Genomic DNA, 14025 nt, shown 5'->3' with positions numbered 1-14025 from the left:
GTTCATAAGTCTGTCGGGGACGTTTTACGCTGTACAGAACCTACGTCACCAGCAGTATCTCTTCGAGGATGTGCACTAGGAATCACGGCATCACGACCAGCAGTGTCTCGCAGGGACGTATACTAGAAATCATCGCTAAGGATGCCTTGAGTGCGAAGGGCTTAATCTCTCCCATGAGAGTTGAATTCTATCTATATTATTGAAATGACACTTTTTCCCCTTATCCAAATTTCACCATCTACACTTTGTAAATTGAACAAATATCTTCTTTTAAATAAACCTAGTAGGGAACTGTTAGAGCACTGCTCGTTCGAACTCGCAAGAGTTGTTATCTCAAGATTGTAATCAATTTTAGTTGTCTAAACTATAAGTCTTGATTTCTAGTTTACTTATAGCTATGTCTTGGACTAGGTAGAATGTGTAGTTGAGCATTATACTTCACGGCGTTCATCAATTGAAGACGAAAAACTACTAAGGGGAGCTTATGGAATTTCATCAACTAAAGGGATGTGGAGACTTGAACTCATCTATCACTCAAAAGTCTATTTCTATTCTATCTCCTATCTAGACAAAAGTCGTGTAGCTATATAGACTTTATATTATACACATTTTATATTTCGAGCTGAGTTTAACTCTCTTACATATTTCTCGAAATATGTGCTGGTAAGCTTTCGCTTTAACCAAGTTCATCTTTATTCTTGACGAAAGTCAAAAGATGATCATGTGAAAATTTCCTGGTAACATCTTACATGATTTGTGTGACACAGTAATTTATTTAGACTCAGAATGTTTCCTGTTGATATATTTAATCACTTAAAAATTACTTCGAAGATAATAGTTTGTGTGAGACATCTATTCACGTCTTCCAAGAATGTTTCAATGATTAAGATAGAGTTTATAACAATTAACCATTGATTGAATATAACACAATATTGTACCTGTATGCTAATTGTTGCAAGTTATTCAAAGTCTGGGAACCATAGTATGCATACCCGTATGTGGACTGGTTGGTTAGTTGAATATACTTTTAAGAGAATCAACTAGACAGTCATACTCAATCTTAATAAAAGTATATAAAGGAGTTATATCCCTCTTTCTCGATTCAATACTTACTCAAGCAAATAGAAATCTGCGAGTCTAATTGAATACAAGAGAAATCACTTGAACGGTACCAAAGACCAATGTTCAAGTATCAATCAATTTCAATCAACAACCAAAGTTTGGATTTCCCAATTGATTGATTCAAACGCACAACCTCTGATATTTCAATTATATAAAAAAAATATAATACGGAAAAGAAATAACACATACACCAGAAGTTTTGTTAACGAGGAAACCGCAAATGCAGAAAAACCCCGGGACTTACTCCAGATTGCACACACACTGTATTAAGACGCTACAGACACTATCCTACTACAAACTAACTTCGGTCTGGACTGTAAGTGAACCCTAACCAATCTCACACTGATCCAAGGTACAGTTTCGCTCCTTACGTCACTGTCCCCAGCAGGATACTACACACTTGATTCCTTTAGATGATCTCACCCACAACTAAGAGTTGCTTTGACCGAAATTCGAAGACTTTAATAAAAAAATATCTATTACACATAAAATTCTATGATGATAAATAAATTTATCTCACACAGAAATACCGATGAGTTTTGTTTCGTCTTTTGATAAATCAGACTTATATTCCCGAAGAACAGCTCAGTATTATCAATCACCTCAAAATAATCTTAATCGACGCGGCGAAAGAAGATACTGTGGAATCACAAACGATAAAACGAGATGTTTGTGGCTACTTTTATATCTTGCTTATCGGAGATATCAATCTCAAGATAATCGTTACGATTGTCTCACACAACTACGAGAAAGTAGTATCGGTCTGGCTTCACAATCCCAATGAAGTCTTCAAGTCGTTAACCTACAAGGTCTCAGTAGATTCCTAAGGTTAAAGGAGAATCGAATCTATATTATACAACTAGTATCACACAGGAGGTGTGGAGATTAGGTTTTCCAGTTACTAGAATTTTCCCTTATATAGTCTTTCAAATCGGGGTTTGCAATCAATGTTAGCTTTGTAACAAAGCATTCAATATTCACTGTTAGATGAAAACCTTATTATATTCAAGATAATATATTTCAACCGTTATATCAAAAACTTTTCTTGTTACACACAAATGAAATGCACGATTTTAGGTTTGTGTAACCGTACCCAAACATGTACATTCGTTGGTTCAATAGTAGTTAACCAAAGGGTTAGCCATATGAGAACTTTCATATCAAACATATTCTTCTTTACCATAACTAGTTCAAATGACTCAAATGGACTAGTTAGGGAGTTATTCAATTGCTTAGATTTTATAGAAGTATACAAGACACAATCGAAGCAAAAACGATTTGATTCACTCGAATCGATTCATGAACTTCATAGCCACAGTTTGCAAACATACATTCCTTAGTTTATAAAAGTATAAGTTCACGAATCATTTTTAGAAAATAACCAACCTAAGTACACGGACTTAAATGGTTTACAAACTCCAGCAGATTTTCTCGGGGCAAGAACCTCTGACAGTTCGCGGACTGGGTTCCGGTTTTCCTGATCAACAAAGTACGCATACTTTGGTTCAAGAAATCAGGACTTATACTCTACATGTTTCCTTGAAATCTCAAATTATTGTGGGAGCTCATATTTCGTATCATCATTTTTCATTTTAATTTGTTCATTAGTGTTGAACATACCAATACACATTGGAGGGGTAACCCATGTAGTTACGGGTTGTTGTTGCATTAGCAGTGAAATTTTCTAATGCAAATGCCGCTCAATTTGCTAGTTTACTAGTTGAAACATAAACAAAGAGTTTCGGAAGAGAAAGTGCATGGGAAATTTTTTGATATTTTATCTTTCCAGATGACTTTTGCTCTCCAGTCCATACTGCTTTGAAGACTTGAGAGGAGTCTGACTGGATTGGTGTTGTGAGCTTCAACGCTGATAGTGGAAGCTTAAAGTTGTAATCCCCATTTCCATGCGTCAGTTACCGGTAACACCTCTCCAACATCCTTAGTCAGAGCCATGATTTCCAAGGTTCGCACCTCCCTGCAATAACCCAAAGTATTCCTTAGAATCATGACTGTTGTCATCATGTTAGTTGTTTTGTTCCAACTAAAAGCTAAGTTTATTTTATCAGTTTCGGATTTTGGGAACTGCCAACTATTTTTTTGAGTTGGTGTCGAAGGCAAGTGTACACAGTCTTGTGCGTCACTGAGCCTGCACATTCTCCAGCCAGAACTGTTTGGCTCTACCAAAAGTATGTTGAGGGTTGGGGTTAATTCCTCTAAAGGATTTACCACATTTAGCTAGCCAAATATGCCAAATAACATGCGCACAAGGAGCATTCCAGGGACCCAATTCACTATCCCAACCAACTGGACTGGGGCTCTAGATAGTAATCCATTGTTGCAAAGACAAGTTAGGAATACCATGCACAAAAGGATTTGCATAAGAAGCAAACCAAATGCTTCTAGCAAAAGGACACTCCATAAAAATGTGTTTTGAAGTTTCATTGGGTTGAGTACACAAAGAACGTATGTTGGCATATCAACATACTTAGCAAGTTTATCAGCTATATGAACCATATTATGCATACATTTGAAAATTAATAATGCTACTTTTGGGGTTGTTTCTATACTTCATATCCTCTCCCAGGGAGAATTGGTGATAGTATCTGATAGAGACTTCCCATTTGGTTTCAACTTCCACCTTACTGTATAATTCATATTAAGAAGAAAGGGAATGTGACAGATGGTTCGGACAATGCTGAGTTCAAACAAAGCGTTTAGGGTATCAATATTCCATGTCTGATGTTCGACATATATAAGGTGACTTACCAGATAAATATTGTCTGGCAGTTGGGTATTCCTAAAATCTAGAGTTCCTGTCACCGATTCTCCTTTATATGAATAGTTTGGGCATTGATTATTTTTCAAATGAAATGCGGTTTTATAAATACAAGTCCTTGTAGAATGCGGGACCAGATTCAAGGTCCAGTGGTGCTGAATGTTGGGTCAAGTGGATGTCCACACTTACTATAGTGACTGGATTTCAGAGTTTTTTTCCAGATCGAGTCTGGATTTTCTAGGAGATTCCAGGCGAGTCGTCGTAGTTGCGATAGGTTGTTTGCTTAGAAATACCTAAATCCTAAACCTCCTAAAGCTATTAGAATGCTGATATCAGGCCAAGCTTTTAAAAAGAATCCGTTTTTACCATCCTTCTTTTCCCACCAGAAAATTCTTTGTAAGGAAACGAGTTGGTTGGTAACGTTTTTCGGAACCTTGTAATAACCCATCTGGTAAATGGGTAGAGATTCAAGGATAGTCTTAACTATCACAGTTCTAGTAGCTTGGCTAAGATATCTCCCTCGCCAATTCAGCAATCTACTTCTGAATCTAGCTATCATTGATTCAAAAGTTTTGATTTTGGAAGCTCCTATAAAAAGAGGCGTACCCGAGTAGCTATCAGTGATATTAATTTTTTGAACCTTAAGTATTTTTATTATCATTTTTCCAAATTTATTATGGAACATATTACTAAAGAAAATTCCAGATTTTTGAAAGTTAATCATTTGGCCAGTTGCTAAGCTAAAGGTGTTGATGATGTTTAAAATGTTTTGAGCATCACTCGGAGAGGCTTTAGAAAAAATGATGCAGTCGTCGGCAAATAGAAGATGGGTGATAGTGATACTGTTTGCGCTAATTTAATTCCTTGGGTTTGTCATTCTGCTTCTTTATATCTTAAAAGCCTAGTTATCCCTTTCATACACATGAGGAATAAGTAAGGAAATAATGGGTCTCCTTGTCTAATTACCCTAGTGGGTTTGAAGAACTTTAAGGACAAAGGATAACGATGGATGGTGTGCTGATGCAATGATGGATCAACAAGAAACAAGACTCACTAAATCCAAGTTTTTGCATCATTTCCATTAGGTACTCCCAGCTGACCCTATCAAACGCTTTGCTCATATCAAGTTTTATTCCCATTAGACCACCCTTTACATTTGTATTTTTTCATTTTATAGACAACTTCCTGAGCCATTACCATGTTGTCTGTGATTTTTCGATTCTTCATAAAGGTAGATTGGAAAGGAGAGATTATTCCCGAGGGAATTGGTTTGAGTCTGTTGGCCAAGATTTTGGATATTATTTTATAAGTTGTGTTACACATGTTGATAGGTTGAAAGTCAGCTGGCAGGAAGGATTAGAAATTTTAGGGATGGGGGATATGAAAGTATAATTTATTTCATTTAGGAGGTGACCTGAACGAAAGAAGTGTTGTACCATAACAACAACATCCTCTTGCACAATGGACCGTTGATACACAAAGAATTTTACACTGAAACCATCCTGGCCAGATGATTTTTCAATAGCTAAAGCTTTAACTACTCCAACAATTTCATAGCATCTTGGGGTTTATGTTAAGGTTTGATTCTCAGCATTGAGACTTCAGACTCAAAGAGTCTTGTGACAGGCTGAGAATTGAGATTCAGATTTTCCGTAAAGATATTTTTCAAATGTTGAGTGAGAGTTTCAGACATTTCCGTATGGTTATTGTGAATGGTACCATCCAGAGCTGAAAAAGATGAGATTATATTCCTCGTATGTCTATTGAGAGTATAAGTGTGAAAATTTTTGGTATTCCGATCTCCAAACTTGAGATTATTTTTCTTGTATTTTTCTTTCCAGAGTTGTTCCTCTTGATTATAGCGGGTTTCCAAATCATTGATTTTCCTTTGGATGAGATCATCCTTGGTTCCATAAAGATTGGAGCTGTGGATAAGGTTTATTGTCTCTAAAGTATTTCTTATATTTGTTTGAATTTTGCAAAAAACTTTCTTATTCCATTTGGATAGGTCTTTATTAACTATTTTAAGCCTGGAAGATATTTTTAAAAGTTGGGGATCCTACTATTGGTTTGTTCCATCATCTATGGATAATTTCAAGAGCTTTGGGAACTTCCAACCAGAGACTGGAAAATTTGTAAGGGATAAGACTGGAATCTACATTGTGTTTACAATTGAGGAAAATAGGGGAGTGATATTAACCTAGGGGATGGGTGAGAGTAGCACTGTGGTTTTCAGCCAACCAATCAGAGTAAGAAAGAGATTTATCTAGCCTAGCCTGAATTCTAGAGGAAGAATCTTGTTTATTCGACCATGTGAAGATTGGTCCAGTAAAACCAAGATCCATTAGACCACAACTTTACATGATAGCTAAGATATTCAGACCTGAATCCTGATTGAATGCATTTCAACCAGATTTTTCGACCGCTGACAAAGTAATATTTAGGTCTCCAATAATGAGCCAGGGATCGTCAATTGGTTAGCTAGTTTTTCTATGTTGAGCCAGTCTTTTATCCTTTCAGGTTTTTTGGATTGCCATACAAGAAAGTAACGAAAGTCTTACTATGAGAAGAGTCAACATGGTTGGCAGAGACATGAATCATTCTAGGTGTTTTTATGAGGACTTCTACAAAAACTTTTTCATTCCAGGCTAAGCCTAGTCCTCCCTGCAAGCCCTATAGGATAGACTAAGGTAAAGTTACTGAAACCACATGATTCCAGTACTTTTGGGACTCCGGCATCTTTACATGCAGTTTGTGAAAGAAAAAGAAAATCCAGTTTGGCTGAGATAACATAGTTTATTTAAATGAGAGGAGGTTGTAGGATTTCCAATTCCTTGGCAATTCCAAAAGAGTATGTTCATGGAGAGGATGGGTAACAATCTTAAGTTATGGTCAGGAGAAGACAAGTCTAAAGATTTAAAGGAGGAGGAGCAAGAGAGAGGCTTTAGAAAACTATTGAAACTATTAAAGAAATCAAAGAATAGACACAAATGATTGTACAAATAGAAAGAGCAGTAATGAGGTAGCAATACAAAAGTCGCAAAATTAGGCGCTTGTCAAGGAATCCTAAGCAGACTAAGAAGGTCCAAATACAGAGCAAATATAGTTACAATAATAAAACCAGGAGAAGATATATAACAAAAAGTGCGAAAAGCAGAACTAGTTAAGAGTTAACAAAATACTAAAGTAGAGACACAAAAGAAAATCAAGGTGCATAGATAATCCATAAGGAAGCAATAGTAAAACCAGTAAATTGAAAGCATGGTAAAGACGAATTCAAGTTTCTAAGATGGATGTAATCTAGTTTGATTGATCAGTGTTACCTATAGGCAGAGAGAGGTGTTATGTGCCTGGTTTGAGCAGGATAATAGTGATAGTAGGGTAAAGTCTAACTAATTTATAGTTGTAAATCCTAGTCTAGGATAATTTACAGGGAAGCGTTGAAGTGTCCTTAGAGTTCACAATATCTATTTGAAGTATCTAGAATACATAATTCCCTGTGAGGTGACCTAATTTTCCAAATCAAAGATTGTTGTTATCTAAATTTGGAAAACCAAAAATTTTATTTTCTCAGTTAGGAAAAAGAAGAGAGATTTAAATGGATTGAATGGTAAAAGTAAAGTAATCAAATTTGGGTATGAAATGAAAAAAAGTAAAAATAAAATAAAAATTAATCGGCAGTTAATAGTTGTGTAGAGATTTGAACGTGATAAAGTTGCTACTGACTACCAAGTCTATTCCATAGTTTTACCTACTAGCGGAATGCTAAGCAGGTAACTAAAATTGTTGCAAGATCCCACTACCTAGCTAGTACAAACGATGACTTTAAGTTGGGCAGGCCCAAAATTCTCAATAACATAGTCAGAGTCGAGAAACGAGTTTACCATCAACAACAACGTAATATAATAATTTACTAGTTGTGCGCCCGTGCTTTGCACGGGCACAGTGATATGAGTCATGTTAGTGGTTTATTAGGATTTTGGGTTCTCTGCAGATTTCAACGAATGATTTTTTGTCATGTTTATTAAGGAAATCTAAGCATTGGACTATGTTATAGCTTATTATATATAAGCCATATAATATTGTTGTCTTCTACCAACTAATCAAGTAGAAAACATAATTTGTTAACCAAATTTATTGAAAAAAATACTGTAGTAAATACTAAACTCAGCCGCATATTCATAATAAAAAATTACTTAAAAGTTAAAATATTGATAATAAATAAAAGTTGAGCATCACCGCATGGCTGTTATTGTTAAACTTGGCTTTCAATTTTCCGTTCAATGTATATACTTAAACACATAAGTACGTCTTTAATAAGGTAAAGTCATAGCAATGAACTAAATTTCCAGGGCCCTCATCAGATAAATTATACTCATCATGAAAAGAATCTGACTTTACATAAATTATAATTCATCAAGCCCAAATCTGGCTTTACATAATTGTAATTCATCAAGCTAAAATCTGGCTTTACATACACTAAACTGTAATCATGAAATAAACTGTATATCTCCGTTTTACACCCAATCAATAATAATGCATGCAAAACCTATTTGGTAAGTTGAACTTGAAACCTGTTACTCATCCATCTTGCATCAAGTAACTTTTTGGGCCAACTTTCACGTTCTCTCTGTTTAGATACTGTTGAAGAAAGATTCACTCATCACGTAAAATTATTGCACCAAAAGACGCATGGAAATTTCCTTTGTTGACCTGCAAAGAACATCAGTTAGTATCAAGTGGTCGAAAACATTACACATAAGTTTAAGTTGTTGAGCTTTGTAAAACATTACACAGAAGTGTAAGTTGTTGAGCTTTCTCAAACTCCAAAGTAAAAATTCTCCTTCCGAAAATGCATACTGATACTACCGACTGTCATATGCAATGGTGTGGATGAATATTTATAGGTTATTAGGCGACTCGGAAGTTGCAGAATGTGTTCCCCGTAAATTATCCCTTGGGAGTGTAGATTACATGTACATAAATGCGTGAATTGTTTTGGCTTTCAGTATTGTATCCCTCAAGATCAGATTTCCACCACATACCAAATCATTTGCTAGTGTTAGTATCCCTTCCTCATTCACATTGCTTAATTACCTGTAAAATATACGAATACACATTTTAACAACGTTCCGAACAATAACGCATCCCCTAAAGTCCAATTTTATCTTTTTTCCAATTAACGCTTAATTAAGTAGTTTAAAATCCAATCTACAGATAAGTTATCTGGTCCAGATTATCCACCACATGATCTACCAAGAAGGTAAACGATGTAGACAACATAAACCGGTGCGTTAATTTTTAGGGGTAGTTATCGCCCGCCAAGAAAGCACCAATCAGCATCTGCTTAGTAAAATATTAACTTTCGGAAGGAGAAGAATATTTTTCGTCAAGGGAGCTAGGCCTCTGACCCGATGAATCCATCTCTGGGTTTGACTTCCCCCTTGCGAGAGGTTTAAAGAAACTCCTAGCTTATAGGGATATCAATATTAACTTATTATAACTTTTGTACCCAAATGCAAGATTGTGAAGATGAAAAAATGGAAAAAGAATAAAGAGTAAGCAGAATTCTTATGAAGGTTGGTTGTTTCTAGGACTATTTGCGCACTGAACACAAATTTTTTATTAGTTCGAAATGATCAAGACCAAGAACATTTTGCAAAGATAAAATTCAATATGAGGAATCATATTCATACACTAATGCCTTTGGTAACTTACATGTAGGTGCAACCAAGATAATGTTTAGTTGAATTTTAAATAATTGACTTACCCAACATGTATTTTTATAGTTTTCCCAAAGATAGTACGTCGAAAACATACCCGATCCTATAGTTTCAGCCAGACCCTTATTTGAACACCTACAAAAATACAAACTCCGGGTTAATTGAAAAGGATTCAAGCACCCAACTTGTATTTTCTAACACGGTTTGGTTGAATTCTAAATAATCGACTTACCCAATTTGTATTTTCTAACACAGTCACCCAACTTTCTGCTAAAACTATAAGTTTATCATTATAGTTTTCCCCAAGATAGTACGTCGACAACATACCCAGAACACCTGCAAAACTAAAAACCCCAGGTTAATAGAAAAGGATTCAAGCAAGTAATATTGAACTCAAATACTAAAATTTTTATGACCACGTACCTTATAGAAAAGGTTAAGGTCAAATCTAACCATCTTCTTGCCATGTCTTTTAATCTGGGTTCAGATTGAGTTTGTCAACTAATCAAAACACGATCATGCTTATGTGTTTTGAGCAGTCTACTAAACAATCTGTTGAACAAAGGACTCGTTCTTTTACCATGAAGTGTTATGTCTCTGATAGGAAATAGTTAAAACCAACATTAATCTCTGCGGTTCCACACTTTCCTCTTCCAGGGGTACACACCATTACAATAGCAATACTTGTTTACGATTGCAAAAGAAACTTGTTAATATATGCTCCCTAACAGGAGTAATTTGCTAAATAACCTTCTGTATGGTCTGTTCGAAATAGTGACAGTGGTGATGGGTGAGAAATAACAATACTTGTTTATGAAGACTTGTTAGATCTTTGTTAGCGAACGTAACCTGTTAGTTAATCTTCTCCAGGCTTTGCTCAGAATAGTTTCAGCGGTGATGACAGATAAAAACATGAGTGAATAAAATTAGGGTATGTGTTTTGTTTCTGCGAGGAGGTTTGATAAGCGTGGGTTGACCACCCACCATAAATAACAATGGGGTAGACTTCACAGTTGCTGTAGTTCCTCGTTTTCATCTTCCAGTGGAACACCATTGCAAATATGATCTTCGTGAGTTACTGCGGTTAGGGAAGATGAGACAAAGAGGAAGCGTTAAGAAGATATCAAGGAAGATATAGATTTAGCATAAGATTAGTATGAATAAAATTTCGTTAGCGTAAAGAATATATTTAGGAAGATATAGATTTAGTAGAAGATTAATACGAATAATTTTTTGTTAGATGTAGATTTGGAGAGCAGGTTTTAACCACCCACCCCATACCGTGTGCTGCAAAAAACATCGAAAAGATCTCTAAATCCAAGATTGTTACTGGTATATATTCTCTCAAGTGGGGCCAGAAGCTCTAGAATTCGAGCTTTGTTCAGCTTTCAACCACATCTCTCTAAATTGGACTCAAATTATATATACAAATACAGAAATTAGGTTCGGGAATTGAGAGGAGAAAAATAATTGATTTATTCATGAGGCGCCCAAATTGTATTCCTTTTATTTAAGGTGCACTAGAATGCGCATCTCGAAATATGAACTGTACAAATTTCCAAGATGGATCCAAAGGTTTAGACCAAACGTCAATTAAATTAATGTTTCTGGCAATCTGGCATTTTTTAGCTAAATTCAAGGGATATCAAATTAACAGACTCCAGTGTTATTCTTTTCTTCATTTTTGAAGTTCCATATTAGACTTGCATGATTTAATCCTACATAGCGAAGTGGCATGAAAGTTGCATGAAATTTGGAAAATGGAATTATTTCACCATAAAATTTACTCTAAAGATTTTTCGTCTCACTTAACAACACAAACTTAGATTATATATACAAATATAGTAAATACAACTGTAAGAAGATTAGAGAAGACAAAAACTGGTAAAAGTTAACTTGAAAAAAAAATCAATTGTTGGAATTGTCTGAGTTGTGCTCTGCAATTCGACGACAAACTCAGTACCAGCAACTTCATTTACTTCTTCGTTTTCAGCGGTTAAAGAATTAGTTCAGGTGTTTCTCTTACACAGATTTCATGATTGGTGTTTAAAATCTTCTTCAGGTATTTCTTAGTATAAATTTTAAGGTTTTATTTCATAATTTTCATGGAAAATAAGTTGGATCTAGAAATGGATCCATCTGTGGTTGACCTAATTCATTATCCTATAGAAAGTCCATCAATCGATTTGGTCTCTGATACTGATGAACGATGTGATATCTGGAAGTTTTATCTTATTGGTCGTCTTGATTTGCTTCGAATTAAATTTGCTGATGTTGTATCAAATTTGAAAAACCAATGGAAATTGAAGGGACATTGTCAAATGATTCCATTAGGAAAGGGCTTCTTTACCATCAAATTAGATAATGATTATGACAAGAACTACATCAGAGCAGGAAGTTGGGAAGTTTTTAATAAAACTTTGTGGATTCGAAATTAGATACCATATTTTCGACCAGAAAATCACAGAACGTCATCAGCAATGATTTGGGTTCATCTTCCTGCTATGAGTCTGGAATTCTGGGATGAGAAAACTCTTTTCACTATTGGAAGGGCAGTAGGTGATCCTATCAAAATTGATGAAGCTACACTGAATTATGAAAATAGGTATTATGCAAGGATTCTTATTAATATTGATTTATCAAAGAAGATCCCAAATAAACTGTGGATTAAGACTAAGTTTGAAGGTTTATGCAGAGTGTAATATTAACTAAGCTACCAAAGTTCTGTCCCAACTGCAAAATAATTATTGATCTGCAATCATAATGTAGAGCTTCAAAAGATTCATCAACAAATTTGATATTTGTGAAACACATGTATCTCAAATTCACCAACAAGTAAATACAAATCAGAAGACTAATGGTTTAGTTAAAATAACTTCAGGGTAGTTTGGTCCTTTAAATAATAAAGAAGATAACATAAATGAACAGACTGGAAATCAGGAAATTGATCATACAAAGGTATTACAAATAGCAGAAGATAATACATTGGAGAAAAGTGTTGTTAAATGCATCAATGGTAAAGATGGCTCAGTTTCTGAATAAAGGATACCATCTACTTCATGATCTAGGATCATACAAAAACCAACAGCAGCTAAAACAGTTTCAGCTTCAAATGAACAAAATATGGGTGATCCTAAGGTAAATAATCGACAACTTCCTATTAAATATAATTTTAGATAAAATCAAGGGAAATGAGGTACTAGGAACCTCCAATCTCAACCATGAAAGTTTTTTTTGGAATATAAAGGGACTTAGAAGAGCTAAGGATCAGATAAATTGTGGTCATAAATAAATCAATTTCATCCTTCAGTAGTTTTTATGTCAGAACCAAAAGTAGTGTGTACTTCATTCTTATGTAATAAATTAAACTAGGAATTACCAATAGGTACCATTATAGTGTTCTTAGTTAGTGGCAGGTCCACCCATTAAAGCCCAGTAATCAGAGGTCCATAATTAAAAGAAAACATGAAAATGTACCAAATTTTTTAAGCCCAGGTCCTGTACACGTGCAAGACTATTGGTGTACATATTTATAATACCCAAATTAACCTTTAGTGCAATAAATATATAAACACGGGATTGATTATTTTTTTCCAGATTTGTTGGTTCTTTTCTCTTTGCTCTCACTGCTGCTGCTGGATTTTGATGAAATCCAATTCATTTTCTTCATCCTCTCTCGTTTGTGTATTATGAAAAAGTTCTGGTAATGAAGATTTTTATAAGGTCTTGATCGATTCACGAATCCAAGATCGATTCTTCATATGGAGTTTTTGGTAAGTTGATATAATCATTAATTAGTTGATGTTTGATTATGTTTTCCGGTCTTCGTGCTTGATTAGATCTGATATTTTAATTTCATTTTGTTGGTCTTTGATTTGTTTTTAGTTTGATTTTGTATATTAATCATCAGTACGTATATGATGCGCTGGTGGTTTTTGATGAAAATAGTTCAGATCTAGTTATAAAATCATGTTTTATGTTCATTTCGTTACTAGATCTGATATTTTTAGTTTCATTTTTGTTTGCTTTTGGTTTGGTTTTCTTTTGTGTATTAACCATCAGTACGTATATGACGTACTGTATTCTGTGTTTACTATGTATCTATAGGTTTTTTTTTCAGTTTTGGTTGTGTATTAACCATCAGTTCGTCTATGACGTACTGTTTTTATGAATCTTGATCGTAATTATTCGATTTTTTTGGTTATATTATGATTTTTTTAGCTTATTTGAACTTTCAATTTGATTATCTTGTTATTTTCGTTTCTTTATTTTCTCAAAATCATGTTTCTTTGTTGTTTCACGGGTATTATCCGGCAGTACATATGTTGCATACTAATTTGAACTGCTTTTGATTTTGTTTAATTCTTAGTTTTATCACTTGTTATGCTTTGATCCATAAGTACA

At 34.6% G+C, this 14025-nt stretch overlaps 1 long non-coding RNA gene across 1 annotated transcript; it reads right to left on the bottom strand.

Annotated features, from left to right (window-relative positions):
* Positions 1 to 8776: 8776 nt before the first annotated feature.
* On the bottom strand, positions 8777 to 9939 carry LOC113321416. Its single transcript, XR_003346644.1, has 3 exons — positions 9854 to 9939; positions 9669 to 9756; positions 8777 to 8995 (listed from the first exon to the last, which is right to left on the bottom strand). It is a non-coding gene; the product is annotated as an uncharacterized LOC113321416 (long non-coding RNA).
* Positions 9940 to 14025: the final 4086 nt, after the last annotated feature.

This window comes from Papaver somniferum, chromosome 11 (genome assembly GCF_003573695.1).
Source record: "Papaver somniferum cultivar HN1 chromosome 11, ASM357369v1, whole genome shotgun sequence".
Lineage (NCBI taxonomy): Eukaryota > Viridiplantae > Streptophyta > Magnoliopsida > Ranunculales > Papaveraceae > Papaver > Papaver somniferum.
Note: the sequence above shows the minus strand (reverse complement) of the source record. Positions and strands in the feature narration are given on the sequence as shown.